Below are 9,928 nucleotides of genomic sequence, written 5' to 3' on the forward strand. Positions count from 1 at the left end.
AATAGGATAGGATTGAGGAGAGGATAGGATAGAGGATAGGATACGATAGAGGATAGGATACAATAGAGTATAGGATTGGATTGAGGATAGGATAGGATAGAGGATAGAATAGGATAGAGAATAGGATAGGATTGAGGAGAGGATAGGATAGAGGATAGGATAGGATAGAGGATAGGATAGAGGATAGGATAGGATAGGATAGAGGATAGAAGAGACGATATTATAGAGGATAGGATAGGATAGAGAATAGGATAGGATGGAGGATAGGATAGAGGATAGGATACGATAAGAGGATAGGATAGGATAGAGGATAGGATAGGATTGAGGATAGGATAGGATAGAGGATAGGATAGGATAGAGGATAGGATAGGATAGAGGATACGATAGGATTGAGGATAGGATAGGAATGAGGATAGGATAGGATTGAGGATAGGATAGGAATGAGGATAGGATAGGATTGAGGATAGGTTACGATAGAAGATAGGATACGATAGAGGATTGGATATGATAGAGGATAGGATAGGATATGAGATTGAATAGGATAGACAATAGGATAGGATAGAGGATAGGATAGGATAGAGGATAGGATAGGATAGACGATAGGATAGGATAGAGGATAGGATATGATAGATGATAGGATAGGATAGAGGATAGGATAGGATAGGATTGAGGATAGGATAGGATTGAGGATAGGATAGGATTGAGGATAGGATAGGAGAGAGGATAGGATAGGATAGAGGATACGATAGGATTGAGGATAGGATAGGAATGAGGATAGGATAGGATTGAGGATAGGATAGGAATGAGGATAGGATAGGATTGAGGATAGGATAGGGGATTGGATAGGATGGAGGATCGGACAGGATGGAGGATAGGATAGGATAGGATTGAGGATAGGATGGGATAGAGGATAGGATAGGATAGAGGATAGGATAGAGGATTGGATAGGATAGAGGATAGGATACGATAGGAGATAGGATACGATAGAGGATAGGATATGATAGAGCATAGGATAGGATATGAGATTGAATAGGATAGACGATAGGATAGGATAGAGGATAGGATAGGATAGAGGATAGGATAGAGGATTGGATAGGATAGAGGATAGGATACGATAGAGGATAGGATACAATAGAGTGTAGGATTGGATTGAGGATAGGATAGGATAGAGGATAGAATAGGATAGAGAATAGGGTAGGATTGAGGAGAGGATAGGATAGAGGGTAGGATAGGATAAAGGATAGGATAGGATAGAGGATAGGATAGAGAATAGGATAGAGGATAGGATAGGATAGGATAGAGGATAGAAGAGACGATATTATAGAGGGAAGGATAGGATAGAGAATAGGATAGGATGGAGGATAGGATAGAGGATAGGATACGATAAGAGGATAGGATAGGATTGAGGATAGGATAGGATTGAGGATAGGATAGGATAGAGGATAGGATATGATAGATGATAGGATAGGATAGAGGATAGGATAGGATAGAGGAAAGGATAGGATAGAGGATAGGATAGGATAGAGGATAGGATAGGATAGACGATATTATAGGATAGAGGATAGGATATGATAGATGATAGGATAGGATAGAGGATAGGATAGGATAGGATTGAGGATAGGATAGGATTGAGGATAGGATAGGAGAGAGGATAGGATAGGATAGAGGATACTATAGGATAGAGGATACGATAGGATTGAGGATAGGATAGGAATGAGGATAGGATAAGATTGAGGATAGGATAGGAATGAGGATAGGATAGGATTGAGGATAGGATACGATAGAGGATAGGATACAATAGAGTATAGGATTGGATTGAGGATAGGATAGGATAGAGGATAGAATAGGATAGAGAATAGGATAGGATTGAAGAGAGGATAGGATAGAGGATAGGATAGGATAGAGGATAGGATAGGATAGAGGATAGGATAGAGGATAGGATAGAGGATAGGATAGAGGATAGGATAGGATAGGATAGAGGATAGAAGAGACGATATTATAGAGGAAAGGATAGGATAGAGAATAGGATAGGATGGAGGATAGGATAGAGGATAGGATACTATAAGAGGATAGGATAGGATAGAGGATAGGATAGGATTGAGGATAGGATAGGATAGAGGATAGGATAGAGGATTGGATAGGATAGAGGATAGGATACGATAGAAGATAGGATACGATAGAGGATAGGATATGATAGAGGATAGGATAGGATAGACGATAGGATAGGATAGAGGATAGAAGAGATGATATTATAGAGGAAAGGATAGGATAGACAATAGGATAGGATGGAGGATAGGATAGAGGATAGGATACGATAGGAGGATAGGATAGGATTGAGGATAGGATAGGATTGAGGATAGGATAGGATAGAGGAAAAAGATAGGATAGAAGATAGGATAGGATAGAGTATAGGATTGGATAGAGGATAGGATAGAGGATAGGATAGGATAGAGGATAGGATAGAACAGAGTACAGGATAGGATGGAGGATAAGATAGGATAGAGGATAGGATAGGATTGAGGATAGGATAGGATAGAGGATAGAATAGGATAGAGAATAGGGTAGGATTGAGGAGAGGATAGGATAGAGGGTAGGATAGGATAAAGGATAGGATAGGATAGAGGATAGGATAGAGAATAGGATAGAGGATAGGATAGGATAGGATAGAGGATAGAAGAGACGATATTATAGAGGGAAGGATAGGATAGAGAATAGGATAGGATGGAGGATAGGATAGAGGATAGGATACTATAAGAGGATAGGATAGGATAGAGGATAGGATAGGATTGAGGATAGGATAGGATAGAGGATAGGATAGAGGATTGGATAGGATAGAGGATAGGATACGATAGAAGATAGGATACGATAGAGGATAGGATATGATAGAGGATAGGATAGGATAGACGATAGGATAGGATAGAGGATAGAAGAGATGATATTATAGAGGAAAGGATAGGATAGAGAATAGGATAGGATGGAGGATAGGATAGAGGATAGGATACGATAGGAGGATAGGATAGGATTGAGGATAGGATAGGATTGAGGATAGGATAGGATAGAGGAAAAAGATAGGATAGAAGATAGGATAGGATAGAGTATAGGATTGGATAGAGGATAGGATAGAGGATAGGATAGGATAGAGGATAGGATAGAACAGAGTACAGGATAGGATGGAGGATAAGATAGGATAGAGGATAGGATAGGATTGAGGATAGGATAGGATTCAGGAGAGGATAGGATACAGGATAGGATAGGATAGAGGATAGGATAGGATAGAGGATAGGATAGAGGATTGGATAGGATAGAGGATAGGATACGATAGAGGATAGGATACAATAGAGTATAGGATTGGATTGAGGATAGGATAGGATAGAGGATAGAATAGGATAGAGAATAGGATAGGATTGAGGAGAGGATAGGATAGAGGATAGGATACGATAGAGGATAGGATACAATAGAGTATAGGATTGGATTGAGGATGGGATAGGATAGAGGATAGAATAGGATAGAGAATAGGATAGGATTGAGGAGAGGATAGGATAGAGGATAGGATAGGATTGAGGATAGGATAGAGGATAGGATAGAGGATAGGATAGGATAGGATAGATGATAGGATAGGATAGAGGATAGGATAGGATAGAGGATAGGATAGGATAGAGGATAGGATAGGTTAGAGGATAGGATAGGATTGAGGATAGGATAGAGGATAGGATAGGATAGATGATAGGATAGGATAGAGGATAGGATAGGATAGGATAGGATAGAGGATATTACAGGATAGAGGATAGGATTGAATTGAGGATAGGATTGGATAGAAGATAGGATAGGATAGAGAATTGGATAGGATAGAGGATAGGATAGGATAGAGGATAGGATAGGGGATTGATAGGATAGAGATTAGGATGGGATAGAGGATATTATAGGATAGAGGATAGGATAGGATAGAGGATAGGATAGGATAGAGGATAGGATAGGATAGAGGATAGGATAGGATAGACGATAGGATAGGATAGAGCATACGATAGAGGATAGGATAGGATAGGATAGAGAATAGGATAGGATACATGGTATTATAGGGTAGAGGATAGGATAGGGGATTGGATAGGATAGAGTATAGGATAGGATAGAGCATACGATAGGATAGAGGATAGGATAAGATTCAGGATAGGATAGCATAGATGATAGGATGGTATAGAGTATAGGATAGGATTTCATAAATGATAGGATAGGATAGAGGATAGGATAGAGGATAGGATAGGATAGGATAGAGGATAGGATAGGATAGAGGATAGGATAGGATAGACGATAGGATAGGATAGAGGATAGGATATGATAGATGATAGGATAGGATAGAGAATAGGATAGGATAGGATTGAGGATAGGATAGGATAGAGGATAGGAAAGGATAGAGGATACTATAGGATAGAGGATACGATAGGATTGAGGATAGGATAGGAATGAGGATAGGATAGGATAGAGGATAGGATAGGGGATTGGATAGGATGGAGGATAGGATAGAGGATAGGATACGATAAGAGGATAGGATAGGATAGAGGATAGGATAGGATTGAGGATAGGATAGGATAGAGGATAGGATAGGATAGAGGATAGGATATGATAGAGGATAGGATAGGATATGAGATTGAATAGGATAGACGATAGGATAGGATAGAGGATAGGATAGGATAGAGGATAGGATAGGATAGACGATAGGATAGGATAGAGGATAGGATATGATAGATGATAGGATAGGATAGAGGATAGGATAGGATAGGATTGAGGATAGGATAGGATTGAGGATAGGATAGGATTGAGGATAGGATAGGAGAGAGGATAGGATAGGATAGAGGATACTATAGGATAGAGGATACGATAGGATTGAGGATAGGATAGGAAAGAGGATAGGATAGGATTGAGGATAGGATAGGAATGAGGATAGGATAGGATTGAGGATAGGATAGGGGATTGGATAGGATGGAGGATCGGACAGGATGGAGGATAGGATAGGATAGGATTGAGGATAGGATGGGATAGAGGATAGGATAGGATAGAGGATAGGATAGAGGATTGGATAGGATAGAGGATAGGATACGATAGAAGATAGGATACGATAGAGGATAGGATATGATAGAGCATAGGATAGGATATGAGATTGAATAGGATAGACGATAGGATAGGATAGAGGATAGGATAGGATAGAGGATAGGATAGAGGATTGGATAGGATAGAGGATAGGATACGATAGAGGATAGGATACAATAGAGTGTAGGATTGGATTGAGGATAGGATAGGATAGAGGATAGAATAGGATAGAGAATAGGGTAGGATTGAGGAGAGGATAGGATAGAGGGTAGGATAGGATAAAGGATAGGATAGGATAGAGGATAGGATAGAGAATAGGATAGAGGATAGGATAGGATAGGATAGAGGATAGAAGAGACGATATTATAGAGGGAAGGATAGGATAGAGAATAGGATAGGATGGAGGATAGGATAGAGGATAGGATACGATAAGAGGATAGGATAGGATTGAGGATAGGATAGGATTGAGGATAGGATAGGATAGAGGATAGGATATGATAGATGATAGGATAGGATAGAGGATAGGATAGGATAGAGGAAAGGATAGGATAGAGGATAGGATAGGATAGAGGATAGGATAGGATAGACGATATTATAGGATAGAGGATAGGATATGATAGATGATAGGATAGGATAGAGGATAGGATAGGATAGGATTGAGGATAGGATAGGATTGAGGATAGGATAGGAGAGAGGATAGGATAGGATAGAGGATACTATAGGATAGAGGATACGATAGGATTGAGGATAGGATAGGAATGAGGATAGGATAGGATTGAGGATAGGATAGGAATGAGGATAGGATAGGATTGAGGATAGGATACGATAGAGGATAGGATACAATAGAGTATAGGATTGGATTGAGGATAGGATAGGATAGAGGATAGAATAGGATAGAGAATAGGATAGGATTGAAGAGAGGATAGGATAGAGAATAGGATAGGATAGAGGATAGGATAGGATAGAGGATAGGATAGAGGATAGGATAGAGGATAGGATAGGATAGGATAGAGGATAGAAGAGACGATATTATAGAGGAAAGGATAGGATAGAGAATAGGATAGGATGGAGGATAGGATAGAGGATAGGATAGAGGATAGGATAGGATAGAGGATAGGATAGAACAGAGTACAGGATAGGATGGAGGATAAGATAGGATAGAGGATAGGATAGGATTGAGGATAGGATAGGATTCAGGAGAGGATAGGATACAGGATAGGATAGGATAGAGGATAGGATAGGATAGAGGATAGGATAGAGGATTGGATAGGATAGAGGATAGGATACGATAGAGGATAGGATACAATAGAGTATAGGATTGGATTGAGGATAGGATAGGATAGAGGATAGAATAGGATAGAGAATAGGATAGGATTGAGGAGAGGATAGGATAGAGGATAGGATACGATAGAGGATAGGATACAATAGAGTATAGGATTGGATTGAGGATGGGATAGGATAGAGGATAGAATAGGATAGAGAATAGGATAGGATTGAGGAGAGGATAGGATAGAGGATAGGATAGGATTGAGGATAGGATAGAGGATAGGATAGAGGATAGGATAGGATAGGATAGATGATAGGATAGGATAGAGGATAGGATAGGATAGAGGATAGGATAGGATAGAGGATAGGATAGGTTAGAGGATAGGATAGGATTGAGGATAGGATAGAGGATAGGATAGGGTAGATGATAGGATAGGATAGAGGATAGGATAGGATAGGATAGGATAGAGGATATTACAGGATAGAGGATAGGATTGAATTGAGGATAGGATTGGATAGAAGATAGGATAGGATAGAGAATTGGATAGGATAGAGGATAGGATAGGATAGAGGATAGGATAGGGGATTGATAGGATAGAGATTAGGATGGGATAGAGGATATTATAGGATAGAGGATAGGATAGGATAGAGGATAGGATAGGATAGAGGATAGGATAGGATAGACGATAGGATAGGATAGAGCATACGATAGAGGATAGGATAGGATAGGATAGAGAATAGGATAGGATACATGGTATTATAGGGTAGAGGATAGGATAGGGGATTGGATAGGATAGAGTATAGGATAGGATAGAGCATACGATAGGATAGAGGATAGGATAAGATTCAGGATAGGATAGCATAGATGATAGGATGGTATAGAGTATAGGATAGGATTTCATAAATGATAGGATAGGATAGAGGATAGGATAGAGGATAGGATAGGATAGGATAGAGGATAGGATAGGATAGAGGATAGGATAGGATAGACGATAGGATAGGATAGAGGATAGGATATAATAGATGATAGGATAGGATAGAGAATAGGATAGGATAGGATTGAGGATAGGATAGGATAGAGGATAGGAAAGGATAGAGGATACTATAGGATAGAGGATACGATAGGATTGAGGATAGGATAGGAATGAGGATAGGATAGGATAGAGGATAGGATAGGGGATTGGATAGGATGGAGGATAGGATAGAGGATAGGATACGATAAGAGGATAGGATAGGATAGAGGATAGGATAGGATTGAGGATAGGATAGGATAGAGGATAGGATAGGATAGAGGATAGGATATGATAGAGGATAGGATAGGATATGAGATTGAATAGGATAGACGATAGGATAGGATACAGGATAGGATAGGATAGAGGATAGGATAGGATAGACGATAGGATAGGATAGAGGATAGGATATGATAGATGATAGGATAGGATAGAGGATAGGATAGGATAGGATTGAGGATAGGATAGGATTGAGGATAGGATAGGATTGAGGATAGGATAGGAGAGAGGATAGGATAGGATAGAGGATACTATAGGATAGAGGATACGATAGGATTGAGGATAGGATAGGAATGAGGATAGGATAGGATTGAGGATAGGATAGGAATGAGGATAGGATAGGATTGAGGATAGGATAGGGGATTGGATAGGATGGAGGATCGGACAGGATGGAGGATAGGATAGGATAGGATTGAGGATAGGATGGGATAGAGGATAGGATAGGATAGAGGATAGGATAGAGGATTGGATAGGATAGAGGATAGGATACGATAGAAGATAGGATACGATAGAGGATAGGATATGATAGAGCATAGGATAGGATATGAGATTGAATAGGATAGACGATAGGATAGGATAGAGGATAGGATAGGATAGAGGATAGGATAGAGGATTGGATAGGATAGAGGATAGGATACGATAGAGGATAGGATACAATAGAGTGTAGGATTGGATTGAGGATAGGATAGGATAGAGGATAGAATAGGATAGAGAATAGGGTAGGATTGAGGAGAGGATAGGATAGAGGGTAGGATAGGATAAAGGATAGGATAGGATAGAGGATAGGATAGAGAATAGGATAGAGGATAGGATAGGATAGGATAGAGGATAGAAGAGACGATATTATAGAGGGAAGGATAGGATAGAGAATAGGATAGGATGGAGGATAGGATAGAGGATAGGATACGATAAGAGGATAGGATAGGATTGAGGATAGGATAGGATTGAGGATAGGATAGGATAGAGGATAGGATATGATAGATGATAGGATAGGATAGAGGATAGGATAGGATAGAGGAAAGGATAGGATAGAGGATAGGATAGGATAGAGGATAGGATAGGATAGACGATATTATAGGATAGAGGATAGGATATGATAGATGATAGGATAGGATAGAGGATAGGATAGGATAGGATTGAGGATAGGATAGGATTGAGGATAGGATAGGAGAGAGGATAGGATAGGATAGAGGATACTATAGGATAGAGGATACGATAGGATTGAGGATAGGATAGGAATGAGGATAGGATAGGATTGAGGATAGGATAGGAATGAGGATAGGATAGGATTGAGGATAGGATACGATAGAGGATAGGATACAATAGAGTATAGGATTGGATTGAGGATAGGATAGGATAGAGGATAGAATAGGATAGAGAATAGGATAGGATTGAAGAGAGGATAGGATAGAGGATAGGATAGGATAGAGGATAGGATAGGATAGAGGATAGGATAGAGGATAGGATAGAGGATAGGATAGAGGATAGGATAGGATAGGATAGAGGATAGAAGAGACGATATTATAGAGGAAAGGATAGGATAGAGAATAGGATAGGATGGAGGATAGGATAGAGGATAGGATACTATAAGAGGATAGGATAGGATAGAGGATAGGATAGGATTGAGGATAGGATAGGATAGAGGATAGGATAGAGGATTGGATAGGATAGAGGATAGGATACGATAGAAGATAGGATACGATAGAGGATAGGATATGATAGAGGATAGGATAGGATAGACGATAGGATAGGATAGAGGATAGAAGAGATGATATTATAGAGGAAAGGATAGGATAGAGAATAGGATAGGATGGAGGATAGGATAGAGGATAGGATACGATAGGAGGATAGGATAGGATTGAGGATAGGATAGGATTGAGGATAGGATAGGATAGAGGAAAAGATAGGATAGAAGATAGGATAGGATAGAGTATAGGATTGGATAGAGGATAGGATAGAGGATAGGATAGGATAGAGGATAGGATAGAACAGAGTACAGGATAGGATAGAGGATAAGATAGGATAGAGGATAGGATAGGATTGAGGATAGGATAGGATTCAGGAGAGGATAGGATACAGGATAGGATAGGATAGAGGATAGGATAGGATAGAGGATAGGATAGAGGATTGGATAGGATAGAGGATAGGATACGATAGAGGATAGGATACAATAGAGTATAGGATTGGATTGAGGATAGGATAGGATAGAGGATAGAATAGGATAGAGAATAGGATAGGATTGAGGAGAGGATAGGATAGAGGATAGGATACGATAGAGGATACTATACAAT

The sequence above is a fragment of the Halictus rubicundus genome, unplaced genomic scaffold (assembly GCF_050948215.1).
Source record: "Halictus rubicundus isolate RS-2024b unplaced genomic scaffold, iyHalRubi1_principal scaffold0122, whole genome shotgun sequence".
Taxonomy (NCBI): Eukaryota; Metazoa; Arthropoda; class Insecta; order Hymenoptera; family Halictidae; genus Halictus; species Halictus rubicundus.